This window comes from Dipodomys spectabilis, unplaced genomic scaffold (genome assembly GCF_019054845.1).
Source record: "Dipodomys spectabilis isolate Male_0828 unplaced genomic scaffold, ASM1905484v1 ptg000165l, whole genome shotgun sequence".
Taxonomy (NCBI): Eukaryota; Metazoa; Chordata; class Mammalia; order Rodentia; family Heteromyidae; genus Dipodomys; species Dipodomys spectabilis.
This window is the reverse complement of record NW_024870842.1, coordinates 4,221,979-4,239,617: the sequence shown is the minus strand read 5'-3', so window position 1 is coordinate 4,239,617 and position 17,639 is coordinate 4,221,979. Positions and strand designations below refer to the sequence as shown.

The 17,639-nt window shown below is 40.8% G+C and overlaps 1 non-coding gene across 1 annotated transcript; it reads right to left on the bottom strand.

Annotated features, from left to right (window-relative positions):
* Positions 1 to 16,306: 16,306 nt before the first annotated feature.
* On the bottom strand, positions 16,307 to 16,429 carry LOC122119394. Its single transcript, XR_006149555.1, has one exon. It is a non-coding gene; the product is annotated as a U6atac minor spliceosomal RNA (small nuclear RNA).
* Between the last annotated feature and the right edge of the window lie 1,210 nt (positions 16,430 to 17,639).

Genomic DNA, 17,639 nt, shown 5'->3' with positions numbered 1-17,639 from the left:
TCTGCTCAGCCTGGCTTTGAACTGTGCACCTCCACATCTTAGCTTCCTGAATAGCAAGGATCACAGGCTTGAGCAATTCCTCGTTCCACCTTGGATTTTTTTGGGACAAAGTCTCACTATGTGGCACAGGCTGGTTTTGAATTTTAATCCTCTTGCCTCCATCTCCTGAGTGTTGGGATTGCATATGGACACCTCTTCCATCATGTCCAAATACGCTCTTTTTTTTTCCTTCCATTTTTTATATAGCCAGTCTATCCTTTCAGGAAGGAAAGAAATTTAATGACACTTCTCTGCCATGATCTTAGGAACTTAATATGTTGATTCTTCCCAGAGAAATTGCATTTAAAAAGGAAGGGCTGTAATGTCTGAATAAAGGAACGACATGCTGTTGGACAGGTAGGAGAGGACAGAGACCTGTAGATTAAACCTTATAAAGGCAAATGCTCTTCCTGTCTGAGTAGGTTGGCTCTCCTGGCTTTCAATGAAGAGGAAAGATAGAACTTTGCTCTGAAGGAGGGCTGCCCCCGCCCCCTTCCCACCACTGTGTTGAGCAGAGTTTGCCCACATCTTGCTTTTTTTCAAGTGGGACAACTGGAATATCTTCTAGCTATTTGTTCCAGTAGTTCAATATATATTCTTGGTTATATCAAATATTTGATATTTTAGGAAATCAGCCTTGTTAAATTAAAGTGCAGTAGATGGCATTTTAAGGTCACCTTGGTATGATCAAACATGACGCTGACATTTACAATTCATTTCCATTGCTTCTCACATGTTGCCTTGTCAGTTAAATCCAGGCTCTTCAGATTTAAAGCAGTTTCAAATCTAATAATGCAATTATAAATATTGTACCGGAATCACTAACTGGGTACTTATGGATTCCTGTGCTGCTTTCAAAACCTTCATAGTCCTTTTCAGTATTAAAAAATTGAATTGTTTTTTTCTCTATCTGTATAACCCATATGGGTATTGAATATTTATAGACTTAAGTTTATGAAATTTGTTTATATAAAACCCCTACATAAATATAGAGTCATATTCTTGGAGACTCCCCATGGCATGGGGACTAGAGTGGGGTTCCTGAACTCTGGGCTTCTGCATCTTCCTCCCGTCCCTACACTCGACATCCCCAAATTCAATCTCACCCCTGTCCCCCAGCAGCTCCCATCCACCCTTTGGTAAACTGAAGACCACCCTGATCATAATTTCAGATCTCCACAGTGGAAGAAAGAATGGTTTTGACCAATCTCAGGCCCCCAGACCTTCTTTCTCCTGAAGAGCTGGTACATTCCTAGAAAGCATCTCAAATGGGAGAACCCTCCAAGAAAGCAAGACCTGCTTGTTCTTAAGCACTCTTGCTCTGCCAGTCTTTCAGTTCTTCCTGGCTGGAGGCAGAAAATCTTATCTATTATTTGATAGTTGGACAAGGGCTTTTACTTTTAAAAAACAGGCAGGTGTCAGTGGCTCATGCCTGTAATCCTAACATCTTAGGAGGCTGAGATCTTAGGATTGTGTTTCAAAGCTATCCCAGGCAAGAAAGTCTGGGAGATTCTTATTTCCAGTTAGCCACCAAAAAGTCAGATGAGGAGCTGTGGCTTAAGTGATAGAGGACTAGCCTTGAGAACAAAAGCTCAGGGACAGTGTCCAGACCCTGAGTTTGAGCCTCAGGACTGGCACACACACACACACACACACACACAGAGTTGGAAAATAAAGAGTAAGATTTTAAACTAATTTAAAGCAGACACATTGTTTATAATGTTAATTAAGGCAATAAATAGAATCAGAGCTTTGTGGAAACCACATTACCAGAGGTGGCCTAACTTTGGGCCACTTCACGAGGTCCAGTTTGTTTTCTGGCTCATCATTCTTTCATTCTTATGGGCTGAGTGATGACCAGGAGCTCATACAATGAAGCTCTAGTCTAACTACTGGGGAATATGCTTGTCATCTTTGTATCACTGTGACAAGATACCCAAGGGAATCACCTTAAAAAGAAGAAAGGTTTATCCTGGCTCACAGTTTCAGAGTCACCTGAAACTGTGAGAGTCACCTGGCATACTTGCTTTTAGGCTGTGGTGAGGCAGAATATAATGATTGGGAGTACCTGGTGGATTAAAACTTCTTACTTCATAAAGACCTGGAAGAACAGGAAGACAGAATAAATTAGGGACCTAACACAGTTCTGAAGGACAAGCTTTGACTGTTATGACTCAGTTTCTTAAATAGATAAAAATTCTGATGAAATTGGCATAAAATTAGTAATTATGGAAGTGGAACTGTGGTTCAAATAGTAGAGCCTTGAGCAAAAAAGCCAAGCAAAAGCTCAAGACTGTGTGTTCAAACCCTAGCACTTTCCCTACTCCACACAAAACAACCCACAAAAACCACCCTCCCCTGTAAAAAAAACCCTAAATGATTGTCTTAAGAACACACAAAATCTTTGTCATTTAATTCAGTGTTTTTTTGGTAAATATTATTAAGTGTAGAATAGCTCTGTTGGGGGCAGAGAAAGGATGATCACAGTCCAAGATTGCCTCCCAGCCAGAGCTCAAGAGCCTATCTGAAAAGTAGCAAAAGAGAAAAGGGAAGGACATGGCTTTGGTGTTAGAATAAAAGGCCCTGATTTTAAGCCTCAGTACCACCACCAAGCAAGGAAACAAGCAAACCAACAGAAAACTAACCAAATTCAAAGCCTCTGTAGTAGGGCCTGAGCCAGTCTGCCTACTGCTCCTTCCCTCCTTCCCTCCCTTCTTCTCTCCTTCCGTCCTTCCTTCCTTCCTTCCTTCCATCTCTCTCCTCCTCCTCCTCCTCTTCCTCCTCTTCTTCCTTCCCCCTCCCCTCTTCCTCCTCCTTCCCTTCTTTCTTTGTGGTGGTACTTGGAGGATTGTCTACTCTCCTATTTTGATTCTGATATGTGCCCCTTCCAGCACGTTAGTGTTCATGTGAATTCTACTTGTTACAAGTGGAAGATGCTACAGCATCCATTTGGGATGCTGTAACAAATGATCTGTAGACTGAATGACTTATAAATCATTGGAATTTTTAAAAATAGTTTTAGAGTCTGGAAGTTTGAGATCCGTGGGTAAACTGGGTTGGATTCAGATGATATTCTTTTTCTTCACATGGTGAAAAGTGGGAGTGGGGGTGAAAGTGGGTGTCTCATGTTAAAAAGGCACTAGTCTCACTCACAGAGACTGTTGGCAACACCATCTTCTAAAGGCCCCACTTGCAAATAGCATCTTATTGGGGATTAAACATAATCATTCAGATGACAGTGTTGGCCATAGCAAACCAGACAACTATCATAAAATGTTCTTGTGAGCTGTGTGTCAATGGTTCACATCTGAAATCCTAGCTACTCAGGATGCCGAGATCTGAGGATCAAAGTTCAAAGCCAGCCAGGGCAGGAAAATCCGTGAGACTCTGATTTCCAGTTAACCACCGAAAATGCGGGAAGTGGAGCTGTGGCTCAAGTGTAGAGTTCTAGCCCTCAGGGACAATGTCCAGGCCTTGAGTTTAAGCCCCATGATTAGAGCGTACGTGAGTTCATGCACGCCCCCCCCCCCATGCACATACGCAATGTTTGATGTCCTGCCTCAAACTATATTCTTGCATTCTGTGGTGCAAGAATACACAGGAACAGCTGGCTGTAACTCAACATGGTGCATCAAACAGATATTTTTGAAAAATATATATAATCTTTGAAGATTTTTATTTTTCCAACAACTTTGGCTTTGGGAAATGTATATCTTGAAAGCACTTTCAGAATGTCAGTAGTTTCCTGTAATTGATAGTCACAGCACACTGAGGTCACGGAGACATTAGAACGGTGGCATAGCAAAAGAAAAAGGCTTTGCAATATTGGATTCTGTACAATAAGTAATCTGCTTGTGGCTTTTCTTTCCCTTTACTAAGGATTTTCTTCTCTTTCTCTTCTGAAAGGTCTGTGTTTTATTGCATTCTAGGTTGGGACGTACCAACAAAAGTATATATATATATATATATTTCTATACCTGGCAGAATCTTATTTCTCAACATAGACAGAATTATTGTATGAGTACTATAATTCTGTTTCTCTTTGGGATTTTGAAACCCCAGACTTAAAGAAAAAGTCGATGAAAAATGGCCAATAAGTAGAAATGCCAGGTAGAAGGTTGAAAATAGCAGAACTTCCTGGGCCACTGGGGTGGATGGAGTGTTTTATTCCCTGAAAGGAGAGAGGCAGCTCCATGACAGAGTGGGGGTGGAATGAAAAGAATTGAAATGACAGATGAATCACTTAACTTGGGGCCTGGGTACTATCCCTTAGCCTTGAGCCACAGCTCTACTTCTGGCTTCTTGCTGGTTAATTGGAGATAAATGGACTTTACTGCCCAGGCTGGTTTTGAATGGTGATCCTCAGATCTCAGCCTCTTAGGTAGCTAGGATTACAGGTGTGAGCCACTGGTGCTGGGCTGGAAGAAAGTATTTGTTTTTCCTCCTCTATGAGAAGGTTCTGTGACTAAATGCAATGGCTGATGCTCATTAACTGTCTGGAGTGGGCAAGGTGGCGTTCCCTGACAGGTCCTAAGAGCCCCAGTCTCTTCCATTGGTGGCCCTGTCACTCACAGGAGCAGGGGGTCATGATTTTTGCCAGAGGAAACTAGTAGAAAGTGAATATTTTAAGCTTTGTAGGATATCTTGCCTCTGTCATAGGAACTCAGTGCTGTCAGTGGACCATGAAAACAGCACAGCCAAGACATAGATGAATGAATGGTGAGGCTCTCTTCCAAGAAGGCACTGTTTACAAAAAGAAGTGAAAAACTGAATTTAGATATTTTGGATATACTTTCTAGACTCTTTCTCAAAACCTAGTCATATTTCTCTGTATTCAGCAGAGAAAGAGAAGCACGTGGAGAAAGACATGTTGGCAATACCAGGGGTTGGGCCTAGTAGTAAAATGCTTCATTCCCTTGAGATTCCATTGGCTAGAAATCAGTCTCCTGGTGGTATTCATTTGCCAAGGGAGAAATATAGTTTATTTTGGGCTCAGGAAGAAGAGAAATACAGGGGAACATGTGGCTGGCTTTGTTAAGCAAATAGAATATTAGAAAACTTTGTATCTGCCCCTAAACTGTATATATGTATGTATATATACACATATTATTTCACACACACACACACACTCACACACACACACACACACACACACACACACACACAGTGCTGGTATTAGGGCTTGAAACTCAGGACCTTGTTCTCTTGCCTGACTTCTTTTCTTTTGCTCAAATCTGATGCTCTACCACTTGAGCTACACCTCTACTTCAAGCTTTTGGCTGTTTAATTGGAGATCAGTCTCTCAAATTCGTCTTCCTAATCCCCAGTGTTCAACCTCAACAACAACGGAAGAAAGGACAGAGGAACTGTGGTGTAAATAAAAAACATACCATGGAATATTACTCTACCCTAAAGGAAGATGAAATTAAGTCATTCACAGGAAAATGGATGGAAATTTGCAAATCATCAGGTTGAGTAAGACAAGCCCAACTCAAAAAGCCAAATGTTTTTGCTCGTTTGTGGAACCTAGACCTCAAATGAAGATGTTGATGATAATGGGTGCTGAGTGTAAATGTGGGGCTTCCTGGGAAGGGGGGTGCTGGAGGAGATACCCAGCAGTGTCATCACAGAATAGTGAGACCCACTACACACTGGAAAGGGGGTCAGGAGGGAGGAGAGGAATGGGAATGTAAATATGTTCAAAGTGCATTTTGTGCATGTATAGAAATCCCACAATGAAACCTCTGATATTACAAATAGCTCTTAGAAAAACAAACCCATAAGGCTTAGAACACATGGCTTTGTAAGCAGCTGAACCTGAGTTTGAATCCTAGCTGGGAATCTTTTAAAATATGTACTCCTGGGTAATTCATGACCGCATTCTGCTTTCATTTCCTTCCTGGAAAATGAGGGCAGTTACAACTATCTCCTAGGGTTGAGGAGACTATTAAACAGAAGTACTACCTTGCTGAGGTCCTATACAGATATCTTTTGCTGTCATTGTTTGGAGGAAAGTTTATTTCCTGGTAGAGCATAATTCATGCTTTATTGTCCTACTTGAACCATTTCTCCATTGCTAACTCCCTTTGAGTCTTTGGACAAGTTGTGTAGACTCTCTGGGTCTTTGTTTTGTCATTATTAAAGGATGACAATAATAGCACCTATCCTTGTGTGATTGCATGGTGTAATACATGTGAAAGTAACTATGCGTAGTCATAGCAATTCCTAGTAAGGGGAATCTACCATTATTATTTGGATATGTGGGTTCTTAGTGTATTAGGCAGCTAATAGTGGTAATAGAATCACCATTTCTAGACATTAACTCATTCAGTAAAGATAAGTGTTTGTGTTCATATTCTTTGCTAAGCACTGAGATTAGAAATGGCAAAGAAGGCCTGGCATTATTTTTGTATTTAGAGTTTATGATGTGTTTTCTGATAGGAGTGTTTTCTTTCTTTTTAATTTTTGGCTTGAACCAGAGCTTGAACTCAGGGCCTAGAATTCTTACTTGGCTTTCTTGCTCACAACTAGTGCTCTATTAATTGAGCCATATTTCCAGTCCAGCATTTTGGTTGTTAATTGGTGAAGGAGTCACAATGACTTTTCTGCTTGGCTACTTTCAAACCTCAATCCTCCAGATCTCTGCTTCCTGAGCAGGTAGGATTACAGGTATGAGCCACCAGTGCCCACCTTCATTTTCTTTTTTGAACAGTCCCTGCAGTGAGCACTTTCAACATGTCATCTAATTTCATGGTTTTCAGTAACTCTGTGAATTTGATTTTATTGTCTTTATTTTGCAGAGCAGGCAAAATAGAGTTAGAGAACTTGAGTCATTTGAACAAGGTAGAGATGAAATTACGTTTCTTAAACTCCAGTGTCAGTGTTTTTAGCAATGGTGCTGGGCTGTCAGATCTGACCACATGTAAAGATTTGCTTAGCGAAGTTGGTCCTAATAGGAATGTAGGTTGGAGGCAGGGGGAGGAGGGACGGTGCTAGTAAGGGTGGCCTCTTGGCCTCTCTGGGAATTCAGTTCCATCTCTAGAATACTCTTGACAGCAAATGCCCTCTCTACTTGGATGGCTTCAAACGTCCCCCAGGATTAGAAACATGTAATCTTATCAACCAGGTTTGGTTTCTATTTGTGGAAGAGCTGAGCTTTTTCAATTTCACCAGGAGCTTAAAAAACTGGGGGAAAAAGTAACACAAAGAAATCTACTGTCTCTGCCCTTCTTTAAAATGATGAATGCTTTTAAAAAGCAAATCCATCATTGGTCACTTGAGGGAGGAAATGTCAAGAAAACTTATGGTTTGTTAGCTTCTTGACATTATACAAGAAAGTAATTGAAGTACAACAAATGCCATGTTGTTTTACCTCATCTATTTATATAGCAATCTGACAAGATGAATATATATGTATATATATATATATATATATATATATATAATGTTTATGTTACTGTGGATTTGGAAAAGAAGTGACACAGGCTCTATCATTTATCCTTTTGTTTCTTCTGGGCTGATCAAATGTGTCTTCCCTCAACAAAACACATAGAAGAGAAATTGATACTCCTTCATGTAGGTAGATTCCAGAATACAAACAATTGAACTCATTTTACTCTCCCAGCCCCATTAACCTCTTATCTCAAGTTCTTAGAGTTTAGCATGAATGTATAATAAAACACGCACAAATCCAATTCAATACAACAAATATTTATTTAGCCCTCTCTGCATGTCAGATACTATGTCAAACAGAGATGCTATTAATTCACGATCTGTAGTAATTCAAATGCATCCCGGACTAAATGTTACCATTATGCCATTTAAGAAAGAAAGAAAAAAATCCACTAAGTAAAGAAAAAAAAATCTAAGCAAACCAGCAAGGTGTATCTTTCTGTGTGTTATGCTATGCTACTGAAAGCCCAAGTGTAAATCAGAATTTAAATTCACAGAGAAAGCTTACTGTCCACAGAGTTTTATAATAACTTTTCAACAGAATATGCCATCACCAACAAGTAAGGACTTTTATAAGTTAGCTGTTTAAAAGTCGAATGACCATTTTATCAAGGGATATTGTGTGACTAGTTCTATATATATATAAAAAAATTCCAAGGCTTGTTTCTATGGCATCCATGGTCTCTTTGCTGTTGGATAGTCTGACATGGAAGATTATTATTATTTTTCTTCTGAAAGGTGTCAGGTATGAAACAAGGCAGTAGAGCTGCTTATTGTGTAGTGAAGATCTCTCCAGGGCTCAGAGTAGGCACCTGGGGGGAAAGAAAGAGATACTTAACAGGTGAGCTTTCAGTGTGCTTTGAACTTTTTATTTTGCACAAATTACCTTAGAGAATCAGTTGGTATCTCAAGTGAGTTTATCAAAGGATATAATCTTGAAATCATGAAACACAGTCTCCTGTGTAATATATTAAGAAGGCGTTTCTCTGCATTCTTGGTTCTTCTTTTTTTTTTTTTCTCCCCCTTGTATGCCAGTAATGGGGCTTGCATTCCAGGCCTGGGCGCTGTCCCTGAGCTCTTTTGCTCAAGGCTAGCTCTCTACCCCTGGAACCACAGCTTCCCTTCCAGCTTTTTATGGTTAATTGGAGATGAGAGTTGCACGGACTTTCTTGCCTTGGCTGGATTCAAACAGGGAATTCTCAGATTTCAGCCTCCTGAGTAGGTAGGATTACAAGTGTGAGCCACCAACATCCGGCTTTTGGTTCTTGTGTGTGTATGTGCACACATGTGAGTGTGTTTGGGGAAGGAGAATATTTTGGCTTGAACTCTTGTGTGCCTGCCTGCCTGCCTTCCTTCCCTCCTTCCTTCCTTCCTTCCTTCCTTTCTTTCATCAGTTGTGGGGCCTGAACTCTGGGCTTGGGTGCTGTCCCTGAGCTCCTCAGCTCAAGGCTAGCTACCACTTGAACCACAGAAGTTTATGTGGTGCTCAGGAATCAAACTCAGAGCCTCATACATGCAAGGCAAACACTCTATCACTGAGCCACTTTCCCAGCCCTCTTGTGTGGCTTTCTTGCTTCAATGGAGTTCTACCACTTGAACCATACCTTCAGCTGAGATTTTTGCTGGTCAGTTGGAGGTAAGAGTCTGGTAATACCTTGATCCTCCATATGTTAACCTCCTAAGTGGTTAGCATTATTACGTGAGATAACAAGTGCTCAGCATTCTGCTTTTCTATTGTGTCTTTGTCTAAATTAGTCATGTAGCGCATGATAGATCTGACCCCCAAGGGTCTGAATGATGTAAACATTATTTATTTATTTATTTAAATTAATTAATTAAATAATTTTTGTGCCAGTTCTGGGACTTGAACTGAAAGCCTGGGCATTCTCCTAGCTTTTGCTCAAGATAGTGCTCTACCACTTCAGCCACAGCTCCACTTCTGGCTTTTTTTTGGGCTAGTTTGGTGTAGATAAGAGTCTTACAGATATTTCTGCCCTGTTGGGTATGAGCTACAATCCTCAGATCTCAGCCTTCTGAGTAGCTAGGATCACAAATGTGAGGAACTTGTCTCACCTGATGCTGTGAGCATAATTCCTACATACATATTAAAAGATTTTGGTCTTGACTGAAAAGAGGTCAGGCTATGTCTTCAGTTTGAAATAGAAGTGACTTTGTTTAGAGTGGGCACTGGGCACTTTGGATCTTAGAGTGGGGTAGCCATACCCATAGTATGGCTGGTGTTGGCTGGTCACACCAGAAAGGTCAATGATGTTTGATTTTATCCTGGGAATTTGGGTTATGGGTATCAGTAGATATAAAGACTTGAGTTCAACAACTTGGGCATTCAATCAACCAGTCATACCTATGTAATAAATACTCAGTGAAAACTCCACATTGAGGCTTGCTTGAGGTTCCCTGACTTGAAAATAGAATTTGAATTTTAACATATATCAGTTCCAGGAGGGTAACACATCTTGGCTCCATGGAACAGAACAATGGATGTTTTGTGTTGATAACTCTCTGACTCTACTCTATGTATCTCTTCCTTTGGCTGATTTAAATCAATATCCTTAAAAACAAATCAGACCTAGAATGATAGTGGCATTCAGTGAGTTCTGTGGGTCTTAGGGAATCTCCTCAAATTTGTAGAATCTTGGGCATTGGTCCCTCAGTTCATTGCAGTTAGCTAGCTATGATAAAGTATCACTGATAGGGGCCTATCAACATGTAATACATCCAGTTAACTCCAAAGGAAGAAAAGTCCCTTAGAGAGACTTTTTTTTTTTTTTGGGTCCGGTTGTGGGGCCTGAACTCAGGGCCTGGGCACTGTCCCTCAGCTCTTCAGCTCAAGGCTAGCGCTCTACCACTTGAGCCACAGCGCCACTTCCAGCTTTTTTTCTTTTTGCTTATGTGGTGCTGGGGAATCGAACCCAGGGCCTCAGGCATGCAAGGCAAGTGCTCTACCACTGAGCCACCTTCCCAGTCCCCTTAGAGAGACTTCTATATATGGAATCCTATATACCAGAAAGGATAATTTGATTTCTTGAGTTCCTGTTTGTATCTTTTATTATTTTCCTGCCTTATTGTTCTGCTAACCATAATATGGAATAGGAGTGGAAAATGAATATCCTTGTTTCTTTAGAGGCAATACTTTCAGGTTTTCCCCATTTAGCATAATGTTAGCTATAGGTTTGTTTTATATAGCTTTTACTATGTCCAGATATGTTCCTTTTATCCCTAGTTTCTTCAGAGCTTTTATCATGAAAAGATGTTGAATTTTTCCAAAGTCTTTTTCTGCATTTATTGAGATGATCATGTTTTTTGTTCTTGATTCTATTCATGTACTATATTACATTTATTGATTTTTTTGTGCTGAACCATCCTTGCATTCCTGAAATGATATCAACTTTATCATGTGGATGAACTTTTAAATGTGTTGTTAAATTTGGTTTGCAGGTATTTTATTGAGGGTTTTCATGTCTACATTTATCAAGGAAATTGGTGTTTAGTTTTCTTTTTTGCTGTGTCAACCCATTTTAGTATTAGGATAGTACTGGTTTCATGGGATGATTTGAAAATCTTATTTCTTTTCTATTGTATGAAATAGTTTGAGGAGCATTTGAATTAGTTCTTAGTTAAAGGTGTGGCAAAATTTATATAATATGTTTCTGAGATTTTCTTTTCTTTCCTATTACAGTGACACTCCTGGGGCTGGAACTCAGGGCCTGGGAATTGTCCTTGAGATTTTTTACTCAAGGCTAACACTCTTCCACTTGAGTCTACTTGAGTCACAGTTCCATTTCCAACTTCTTGGTGATTAATTGGAGACTTTCCTGTGTGGTCTTGCTTTGAATCATGATCCTCAGATCCCAGCCTTCTGAGTAGCTAGAATTACAGGTGTGAGTCACTTGCACCAGCTCCTGAATTTTCTTTGTTGGAGTATTATCACTACTTCAGGCTATTGTTAATTATATATCTATTTAGGTTGCTTATATCTTCTTGGTTCAATTTTGGTAGGTCATATGCATCTAATAATTTCTTCTAGACTTTCAATTTATTGCATTATAAAATTTCAAGATATTCACTAGTGATCCTGCAGATTTCATTGATATCTATCGTAACATATTCATTTTATTGTTGAGTCTTCCCTCTCTTTTGGAAAGTGTGGCTATGGGTTTGTCAGTCTTACTGCCTTTTAAAAAAACATTTTGTTGCAATAATTCTTTGTATTGTACTTTTAGTCTGCATTTCATTAATTTCTGCTATTATTATTGTTATTATCATTGTTTGTTGTAGACCTGTGACTTGAATTCAGAGCCTGGACACTAATCCTGGGCTTTTGTGCTCAAAGCTGGTGCTTCACATGAGCAACACCTCCACTTCTGGCTTTTTGGTGGTTACTTGGATATTTCCTGCCCAGACTGGATTTGAACAATAATCCTCAGATTTCAGCCTCTAGAGTAGATAGAATCACAGGCACTAAGCTTTTGAATGGGTTTTGTAGGTCTTTTCAGTTTGCATCTTAGTTCCCTCTTCTATTGTACAAATTCATAGGTCTGAGCTCTTAATTATGCCCCAGAGATCTTGGACACTGTGATCATGATTGATTTTTTAAAAAAATTATCCATTTTTTGTCTGTCATGGGGCTTGAACTGAAGGCTTAGGTGTTATCTTTGAGCTCTTCTGCTCAAGGTTAGCACTCTACTATCTAGAGCCACAGTGCTACTTCTGGTTTTGTGGTGGTTAATTGGAGCTAAGAGTCTCAGAGACTTTCCTGCCTTGGCTGACTTTGAACTGTGATCTTCAGATCTTTGTCTCCTAAGTAGCTAGGATTCCAGGCGTGAGAAGGTGGCTCTTTTTTTTTAATGGAACCAGAAACGTGAGAGAATATTGAGAAGGTAGACAACTTTTTATATTGTGTTTCAGAAAGAGTTAAGGCCTCATCCACGTTGTTGCAATATGTGGAATTATCTTGAGGACCATTGGTGCTTTTCTGTGTCCACTCATACATTGGGAAACATCAGGGTTGCTGGTTGCTCAGGTCTTTACTAGTTTTAACTCTTTGAAGTTGTGTGTAATTAAAAAGGCATGATCTGGCTGGGTGAGGGTGGCTCATACCTTTGTTCCTAGCTATTCAGGAGGTTGAGATAAGAGGGCAGGAAAATCTGTGGGACTCTCGTCTCCACTAAACTACCAAAAAAATCTGGAAGTGGAGCTGTGGCTCAAGTAGAGTGCCAATTTTGAGCAAAAAAGCTCAGGGATAGTGTCTAGGTCCTTAGTTCAAGCTCTAGGACCGGCATGAACAAACAAACAACAACAAAAACGAAGGCAAAATTCTGTTGCAAATGAGAAAAAAATTCTGATAGTGAGAAACTAGATAACAGGATATATTTTCAGGAAAGAGAGAGAGAACCAGATTGCTTAATGTGCTGGAATACTGCTGGTGTTGCTGGTCCAAGAGCAAAGCTTTGATGATTCAATCATATCTGCAGAATTGTTCCATTTCACAGAAGTTTACAAAGTCATTTACTCACTGGGGATGACTCAAACAAAGCTTATTGGAACCAGGCTTGGTAGGTGAATATTCTGAATGTTGTAGCCCCTTAGAGTTTTAAAGCCCTGGGCTTTGAAACTATGCTGTGGGATGGTGTAGAAAGGTAAGGCAAAGGACAAAAGACCTAATACTTGTTTCTATTGGTCTGTGACTAGAATAATGCATGATTTCTGAAGGCATTTGATTATCCTTTTTGGATCAGTGAAGGGAATTAGGTATTAATTATCACGGTTTCTTCCTGGTCTTAGGAAGGTTGATTATGTGGCAAGTGGCAGGAACCCAACCAGCGAAAGAGTTAATGTTAGTAGTCTGGTCTGCTTTTCTCTTTAAGAGAAAAGAATCCAATAACCCTCACATTCTTGCATTCCATCTCCAAGAGGAAGAACACTTCTTTTCTACTATGCATTCCTAAATCACAATTCCACAATTAACTCATGCACCTATTCTTGAACTATTACTACAGGCAAGGGAACAATTCATGTTCCACACTAGAATTAGGGGTGAGGGAAATGAATGCTGGGAAAGCAAATTCTGAAATACTACCTCAGGAATCAGCATACTTTTTGGCAAGGGGTATGAGAGTAATATTTTAAGTTTTGTAGACCACATAGGGTCTATGTCATTTTTTTCCTCCCTTCTATGTTTTTAACTTTAAAGAAACTATAGAAAGCTTCCTAGCTTGTAGGCTGTACAAAACTGGTTGTGGGTTAGAACTGGTCTGTATATGAGCCATGGACTGCTGGGCCCTGAATTAGACTGTTTGCTTTCTTTCTTTCTTTCTTTCTTTCTTTCTTTCTTTCTTTCTTTCTTTCTTTCTTTCTTTCTTTCTTTCTTTCTTTCTTTCTTTCTTTCTTTCTTTCTTTCTTTCTTTCTTTCTTTCTTTCTGTCTTTCCTTTCTCTTTCTTTTTTCTTTCTTTCCTTCCTTCCTTCCTTTCTCTCTCTCTCTCTCTTTCTCTCTTTCTTTCATCTTTCTTTTTGGTCAGTTGTGGGGCTTGAACTCAAGGCCTGGGTGCTGTCCCTGATTTGTGCTCAAGGCTAGTGCTCTACCACTTTGAGCTCCACTTCTGGTTTTCTGGTGGTCAGTTGGAGATACATGTCTCACAGACTTTCCTGCCTCAGCTGGCTTTGAACTATGATCTTCAGATCTTAGCCTCCTGAGTAGCTAGGATAGCAGGTATGAGCCACAAATACCCAGCTTCTTGCTTGGATCTTTATTGCTTGACATTTATAAAATGAAGGGTCTAGACTAGTTAACTGTGAAGGTTTCAACATGTAATGGTGCAAAGGAAAACATTATGAACTAGCCATGTGGAAAGGAGAGATGAGGAGGGGAGGAGGAAGGAGAAGATGGGGAAGAGAGGGGAGAAAAGGAGGGGAAATTGTACCTATATCATGGGGCGACTGTGGAAACTATAAGGAGTTTTGGCAAGAAGCTTTCTGAAGAAAAGCTAATGACTAAAACAGACATAAGCACATCTTTCTCTGATGGAAGGAAGTTTTCCAGTTCCTTATCTTTAAAAGAAATTTCAAATGTTCCATCCTGCTGAAGACAGGAATATTCAGAATTCCTTTTCCAAAGGGTAATGTTTCACTATCTTTCAACTGAACAACTTACCTTTCACTAAACACATGGCAACCATGTAACTGGAGAAATTATCCTCTATGTAAATATTGTCCAGTAAATTAATCAAACTTCTCCTGAGCATCTGCTAGATGTCAGGTGCTTAGTTATAGGATGCAAAGATGGAGAACAGATGGCTTCTTCCCTCAGGGAGTTTTAATCTGGAGATGTTGAATGTGGCATCATTGAGATCTAATGAGAAAAAACAGAAACTTCTCTAGGTATTGAAAACGAGGGAATTCAATTAAAAAAATAATGGCTACATGGGTGATGAAGTTGTTAGGATGCCGGGGAGGGCGAGGTGACTCAGGAGATGGAGTGCAGGGTTGCTAGGGTAATCGTAGAAGCAGGGATGTATGGGAAGTGACGGGAAAGCCTGAGTTGACATGGAAAATGATGGAAACAGTATTGGAAACTGCAGAGTGAGGGCCAGAATTTCTGCCAGGCGATGATGTGCCATGGAAGGGTTTGGAGGAAGTGCTGGTTAGTAAGGAAATAAGAGGTGTGCTGAGGAGAGGGTCGCCAATATCACTTACAGGTGTGGTAGGCGCTGGCTTCTTGGTAGTTCAGAACCAAACTGTAGGGGACACTGTATCCACATGGGACTTACCAATGGAGGTAATACATTTCTAGGGTCAAAGGGCACGAGACTGACAGTTAATCATCAGATAGACATGTAATGAGTGCAAGTTTTAGAGGAACAACCAGGAGGGACACTCCTGCACCAGAGTTACAAAGATGGTGTTAGAAAATGGTGCCTCTGGGGGCCAAATCAATAAGCAGCCAGGAAGAGATGGCATGTAATCTATATAATCGAAAGAAATAAAAGAGGCTGGCTCACATCTTTAATCCTAGCTACTCAGGAGGCTGAGATCTGAGGATCTGGTTTGAAGCCAGCCCAGGCCTGAATGCCTGTGACTCTTACCTCCAATTAAAAACAAAAACAAAAAAAAAGCCAGAAGTAGAGCTGTGGCTCAAGTGTTAGAGTCTAGACCTTGAGTGAAAAATCTTAAGGGACAGTGCCCTGACCATAACTTCAAGCCCCAGTACCAGTCCCTCCCCACCCCCCAAAAAAGAAAGAAACAAACAAAGAAAGAGAATAGCCCTGGGACAGGGGGTAAAATGAGACCTTATTTGAAAACTAATCTAAAGCAAAAAGGACTAGAGATGTGGCTAATGTGGTAGAGTGCCTGTTTAGTAAGTATAAGGCCCTGATTTTAAACTGCAGTACTGAAAAAAAAATTAAGGAAAGGAAAATAAAGACATTGAAGATAGATGATATAGAGGCCAGCAGCAGCAGTCATTTTATTCTTCCATATCAGAAGAAATCCCTTGCTCACTTTTGCCAGATATGAGCCAGTTTCTCTCTCTCTCTCTTCCCAGGGGCTTGAACTCAGGGCCTGGGCACTGTTCCTGAGCTTTTATGCTCAAGGCTAGCACTCTACCATTTGAGCCACAGCTCCAATTTTGGCTTTTTGTTGGTTAATTGAAGACAAGACTTTTACAGACTCTCCTGCCCAGGCTGGCTTTGAACTTCAATCCTTAGATCTCAGCTTCCTGGGTAGTTAGGATTGCAGGTATGAGCCCCAGTACTCAGCTTGAGCCAGTTTTCTTTTTCTTTCTTTCTTTCTTTCTTTTTTTTTTAATGATGGTTGGATGCCATGAAGTAGGTGGCAAAGCTTTATCCGTATGTGTGCTGTCAGGGCCAAGGGCCTCTTCCATTCTTGTCAAGGGGAGTGTTAACCTCTCCTTTCATACAACATTTGAGTCCATTTTTAAACAGGAACTGGCAAGGTCTGGAATGTCCTTGCCTCCTAACAGCTGGTACAAGCAGCAGTGATTCATTCAAGCTTCATTTGTAAGTCTCCTCAGATAGACACATGGCCAGTGACTTGAGTAGCTATTCACTGGGGAAAGGGGAATGATCAGATATTTCAAAGACAGAATTCTAGTGTCAACAGACATCTAGAGACCAAAGCATCACCATGGTGATGCTCTCTGTCTCTAGACAGAGGAGTCATGCTCCTCTGTAAGTGTGATGAACCAGGGCCTAGCCACAGTCCAGTTCCCAATGGCTCTATGAGGTGTGTGTCCTCTTCCTGGTATCACGTGTGAGCTTCTCAAATGCGTAATTGGGTTGACAGTGTTCATAGGTGGTTTAACCCATACACTTGGGCTGAGGAAGAGTGGGGAAAGCCCTGATAGGTAGTCAGTTAAAGACTGCATCTCCTTTGAAGGGAGGAAATGATGATACCTTAAAAACTTAGAGGGTGTAGATCTGTAGTCCTAGGCCCATCTCCATTCTGAGTAGACAAATGGGGGATGTCTGTCCTGGGAAGTCCAGTGGATTCTGGGAAGTGACGATGGAGTTCTGCCACCTCAGCGACACAGTAGCTGCCGCTGGGCACAGATCCTGGATGTGGGGATCTTTGCTAGAGCAAAGGTCAGTCGAAACCCCATCTGTGCCAAAAAACCCCAACAACAACAACAACAAAACTTCCCCTTCATTATTAGTCAAAGATCAAACATTCACAGAATCTCCACTATATATGCCTACGAGGGCAGATAAGAGAGAAACCTTGTCAAATAAATGGACATTCATGAACACTGCTCTAGAGATGCTGAGCTGGAAATAGTGCTTTCTCTGCCCCTGCCTTCACTCACGATGCCAAGGGCGGGCTTTGTGTCATGTGACCCAATTCCTTTCTCCAGGGTAAGTTGCACCAGGGTGAGTCCCCCATTTCTGGAAATAGTCATTGTTGGTTGGTCAGAAGCCAGTGATTTTTGATGGAGGAGCCAGGTCCCAATGACATGCTCCACTCAGCTTATGGAATGCCAAGACCAAAACGGAGCTGGCTAGCTCTGTACAAAGATAGAGGCTGCTCGGGACTGGCCAGGGAATTCTCTGCAACAGCTTTGTAAGTCAGTAGGATGCAGCTGGAGCATTGGAAGAAGTTGGGGTGAGGCGAAGCG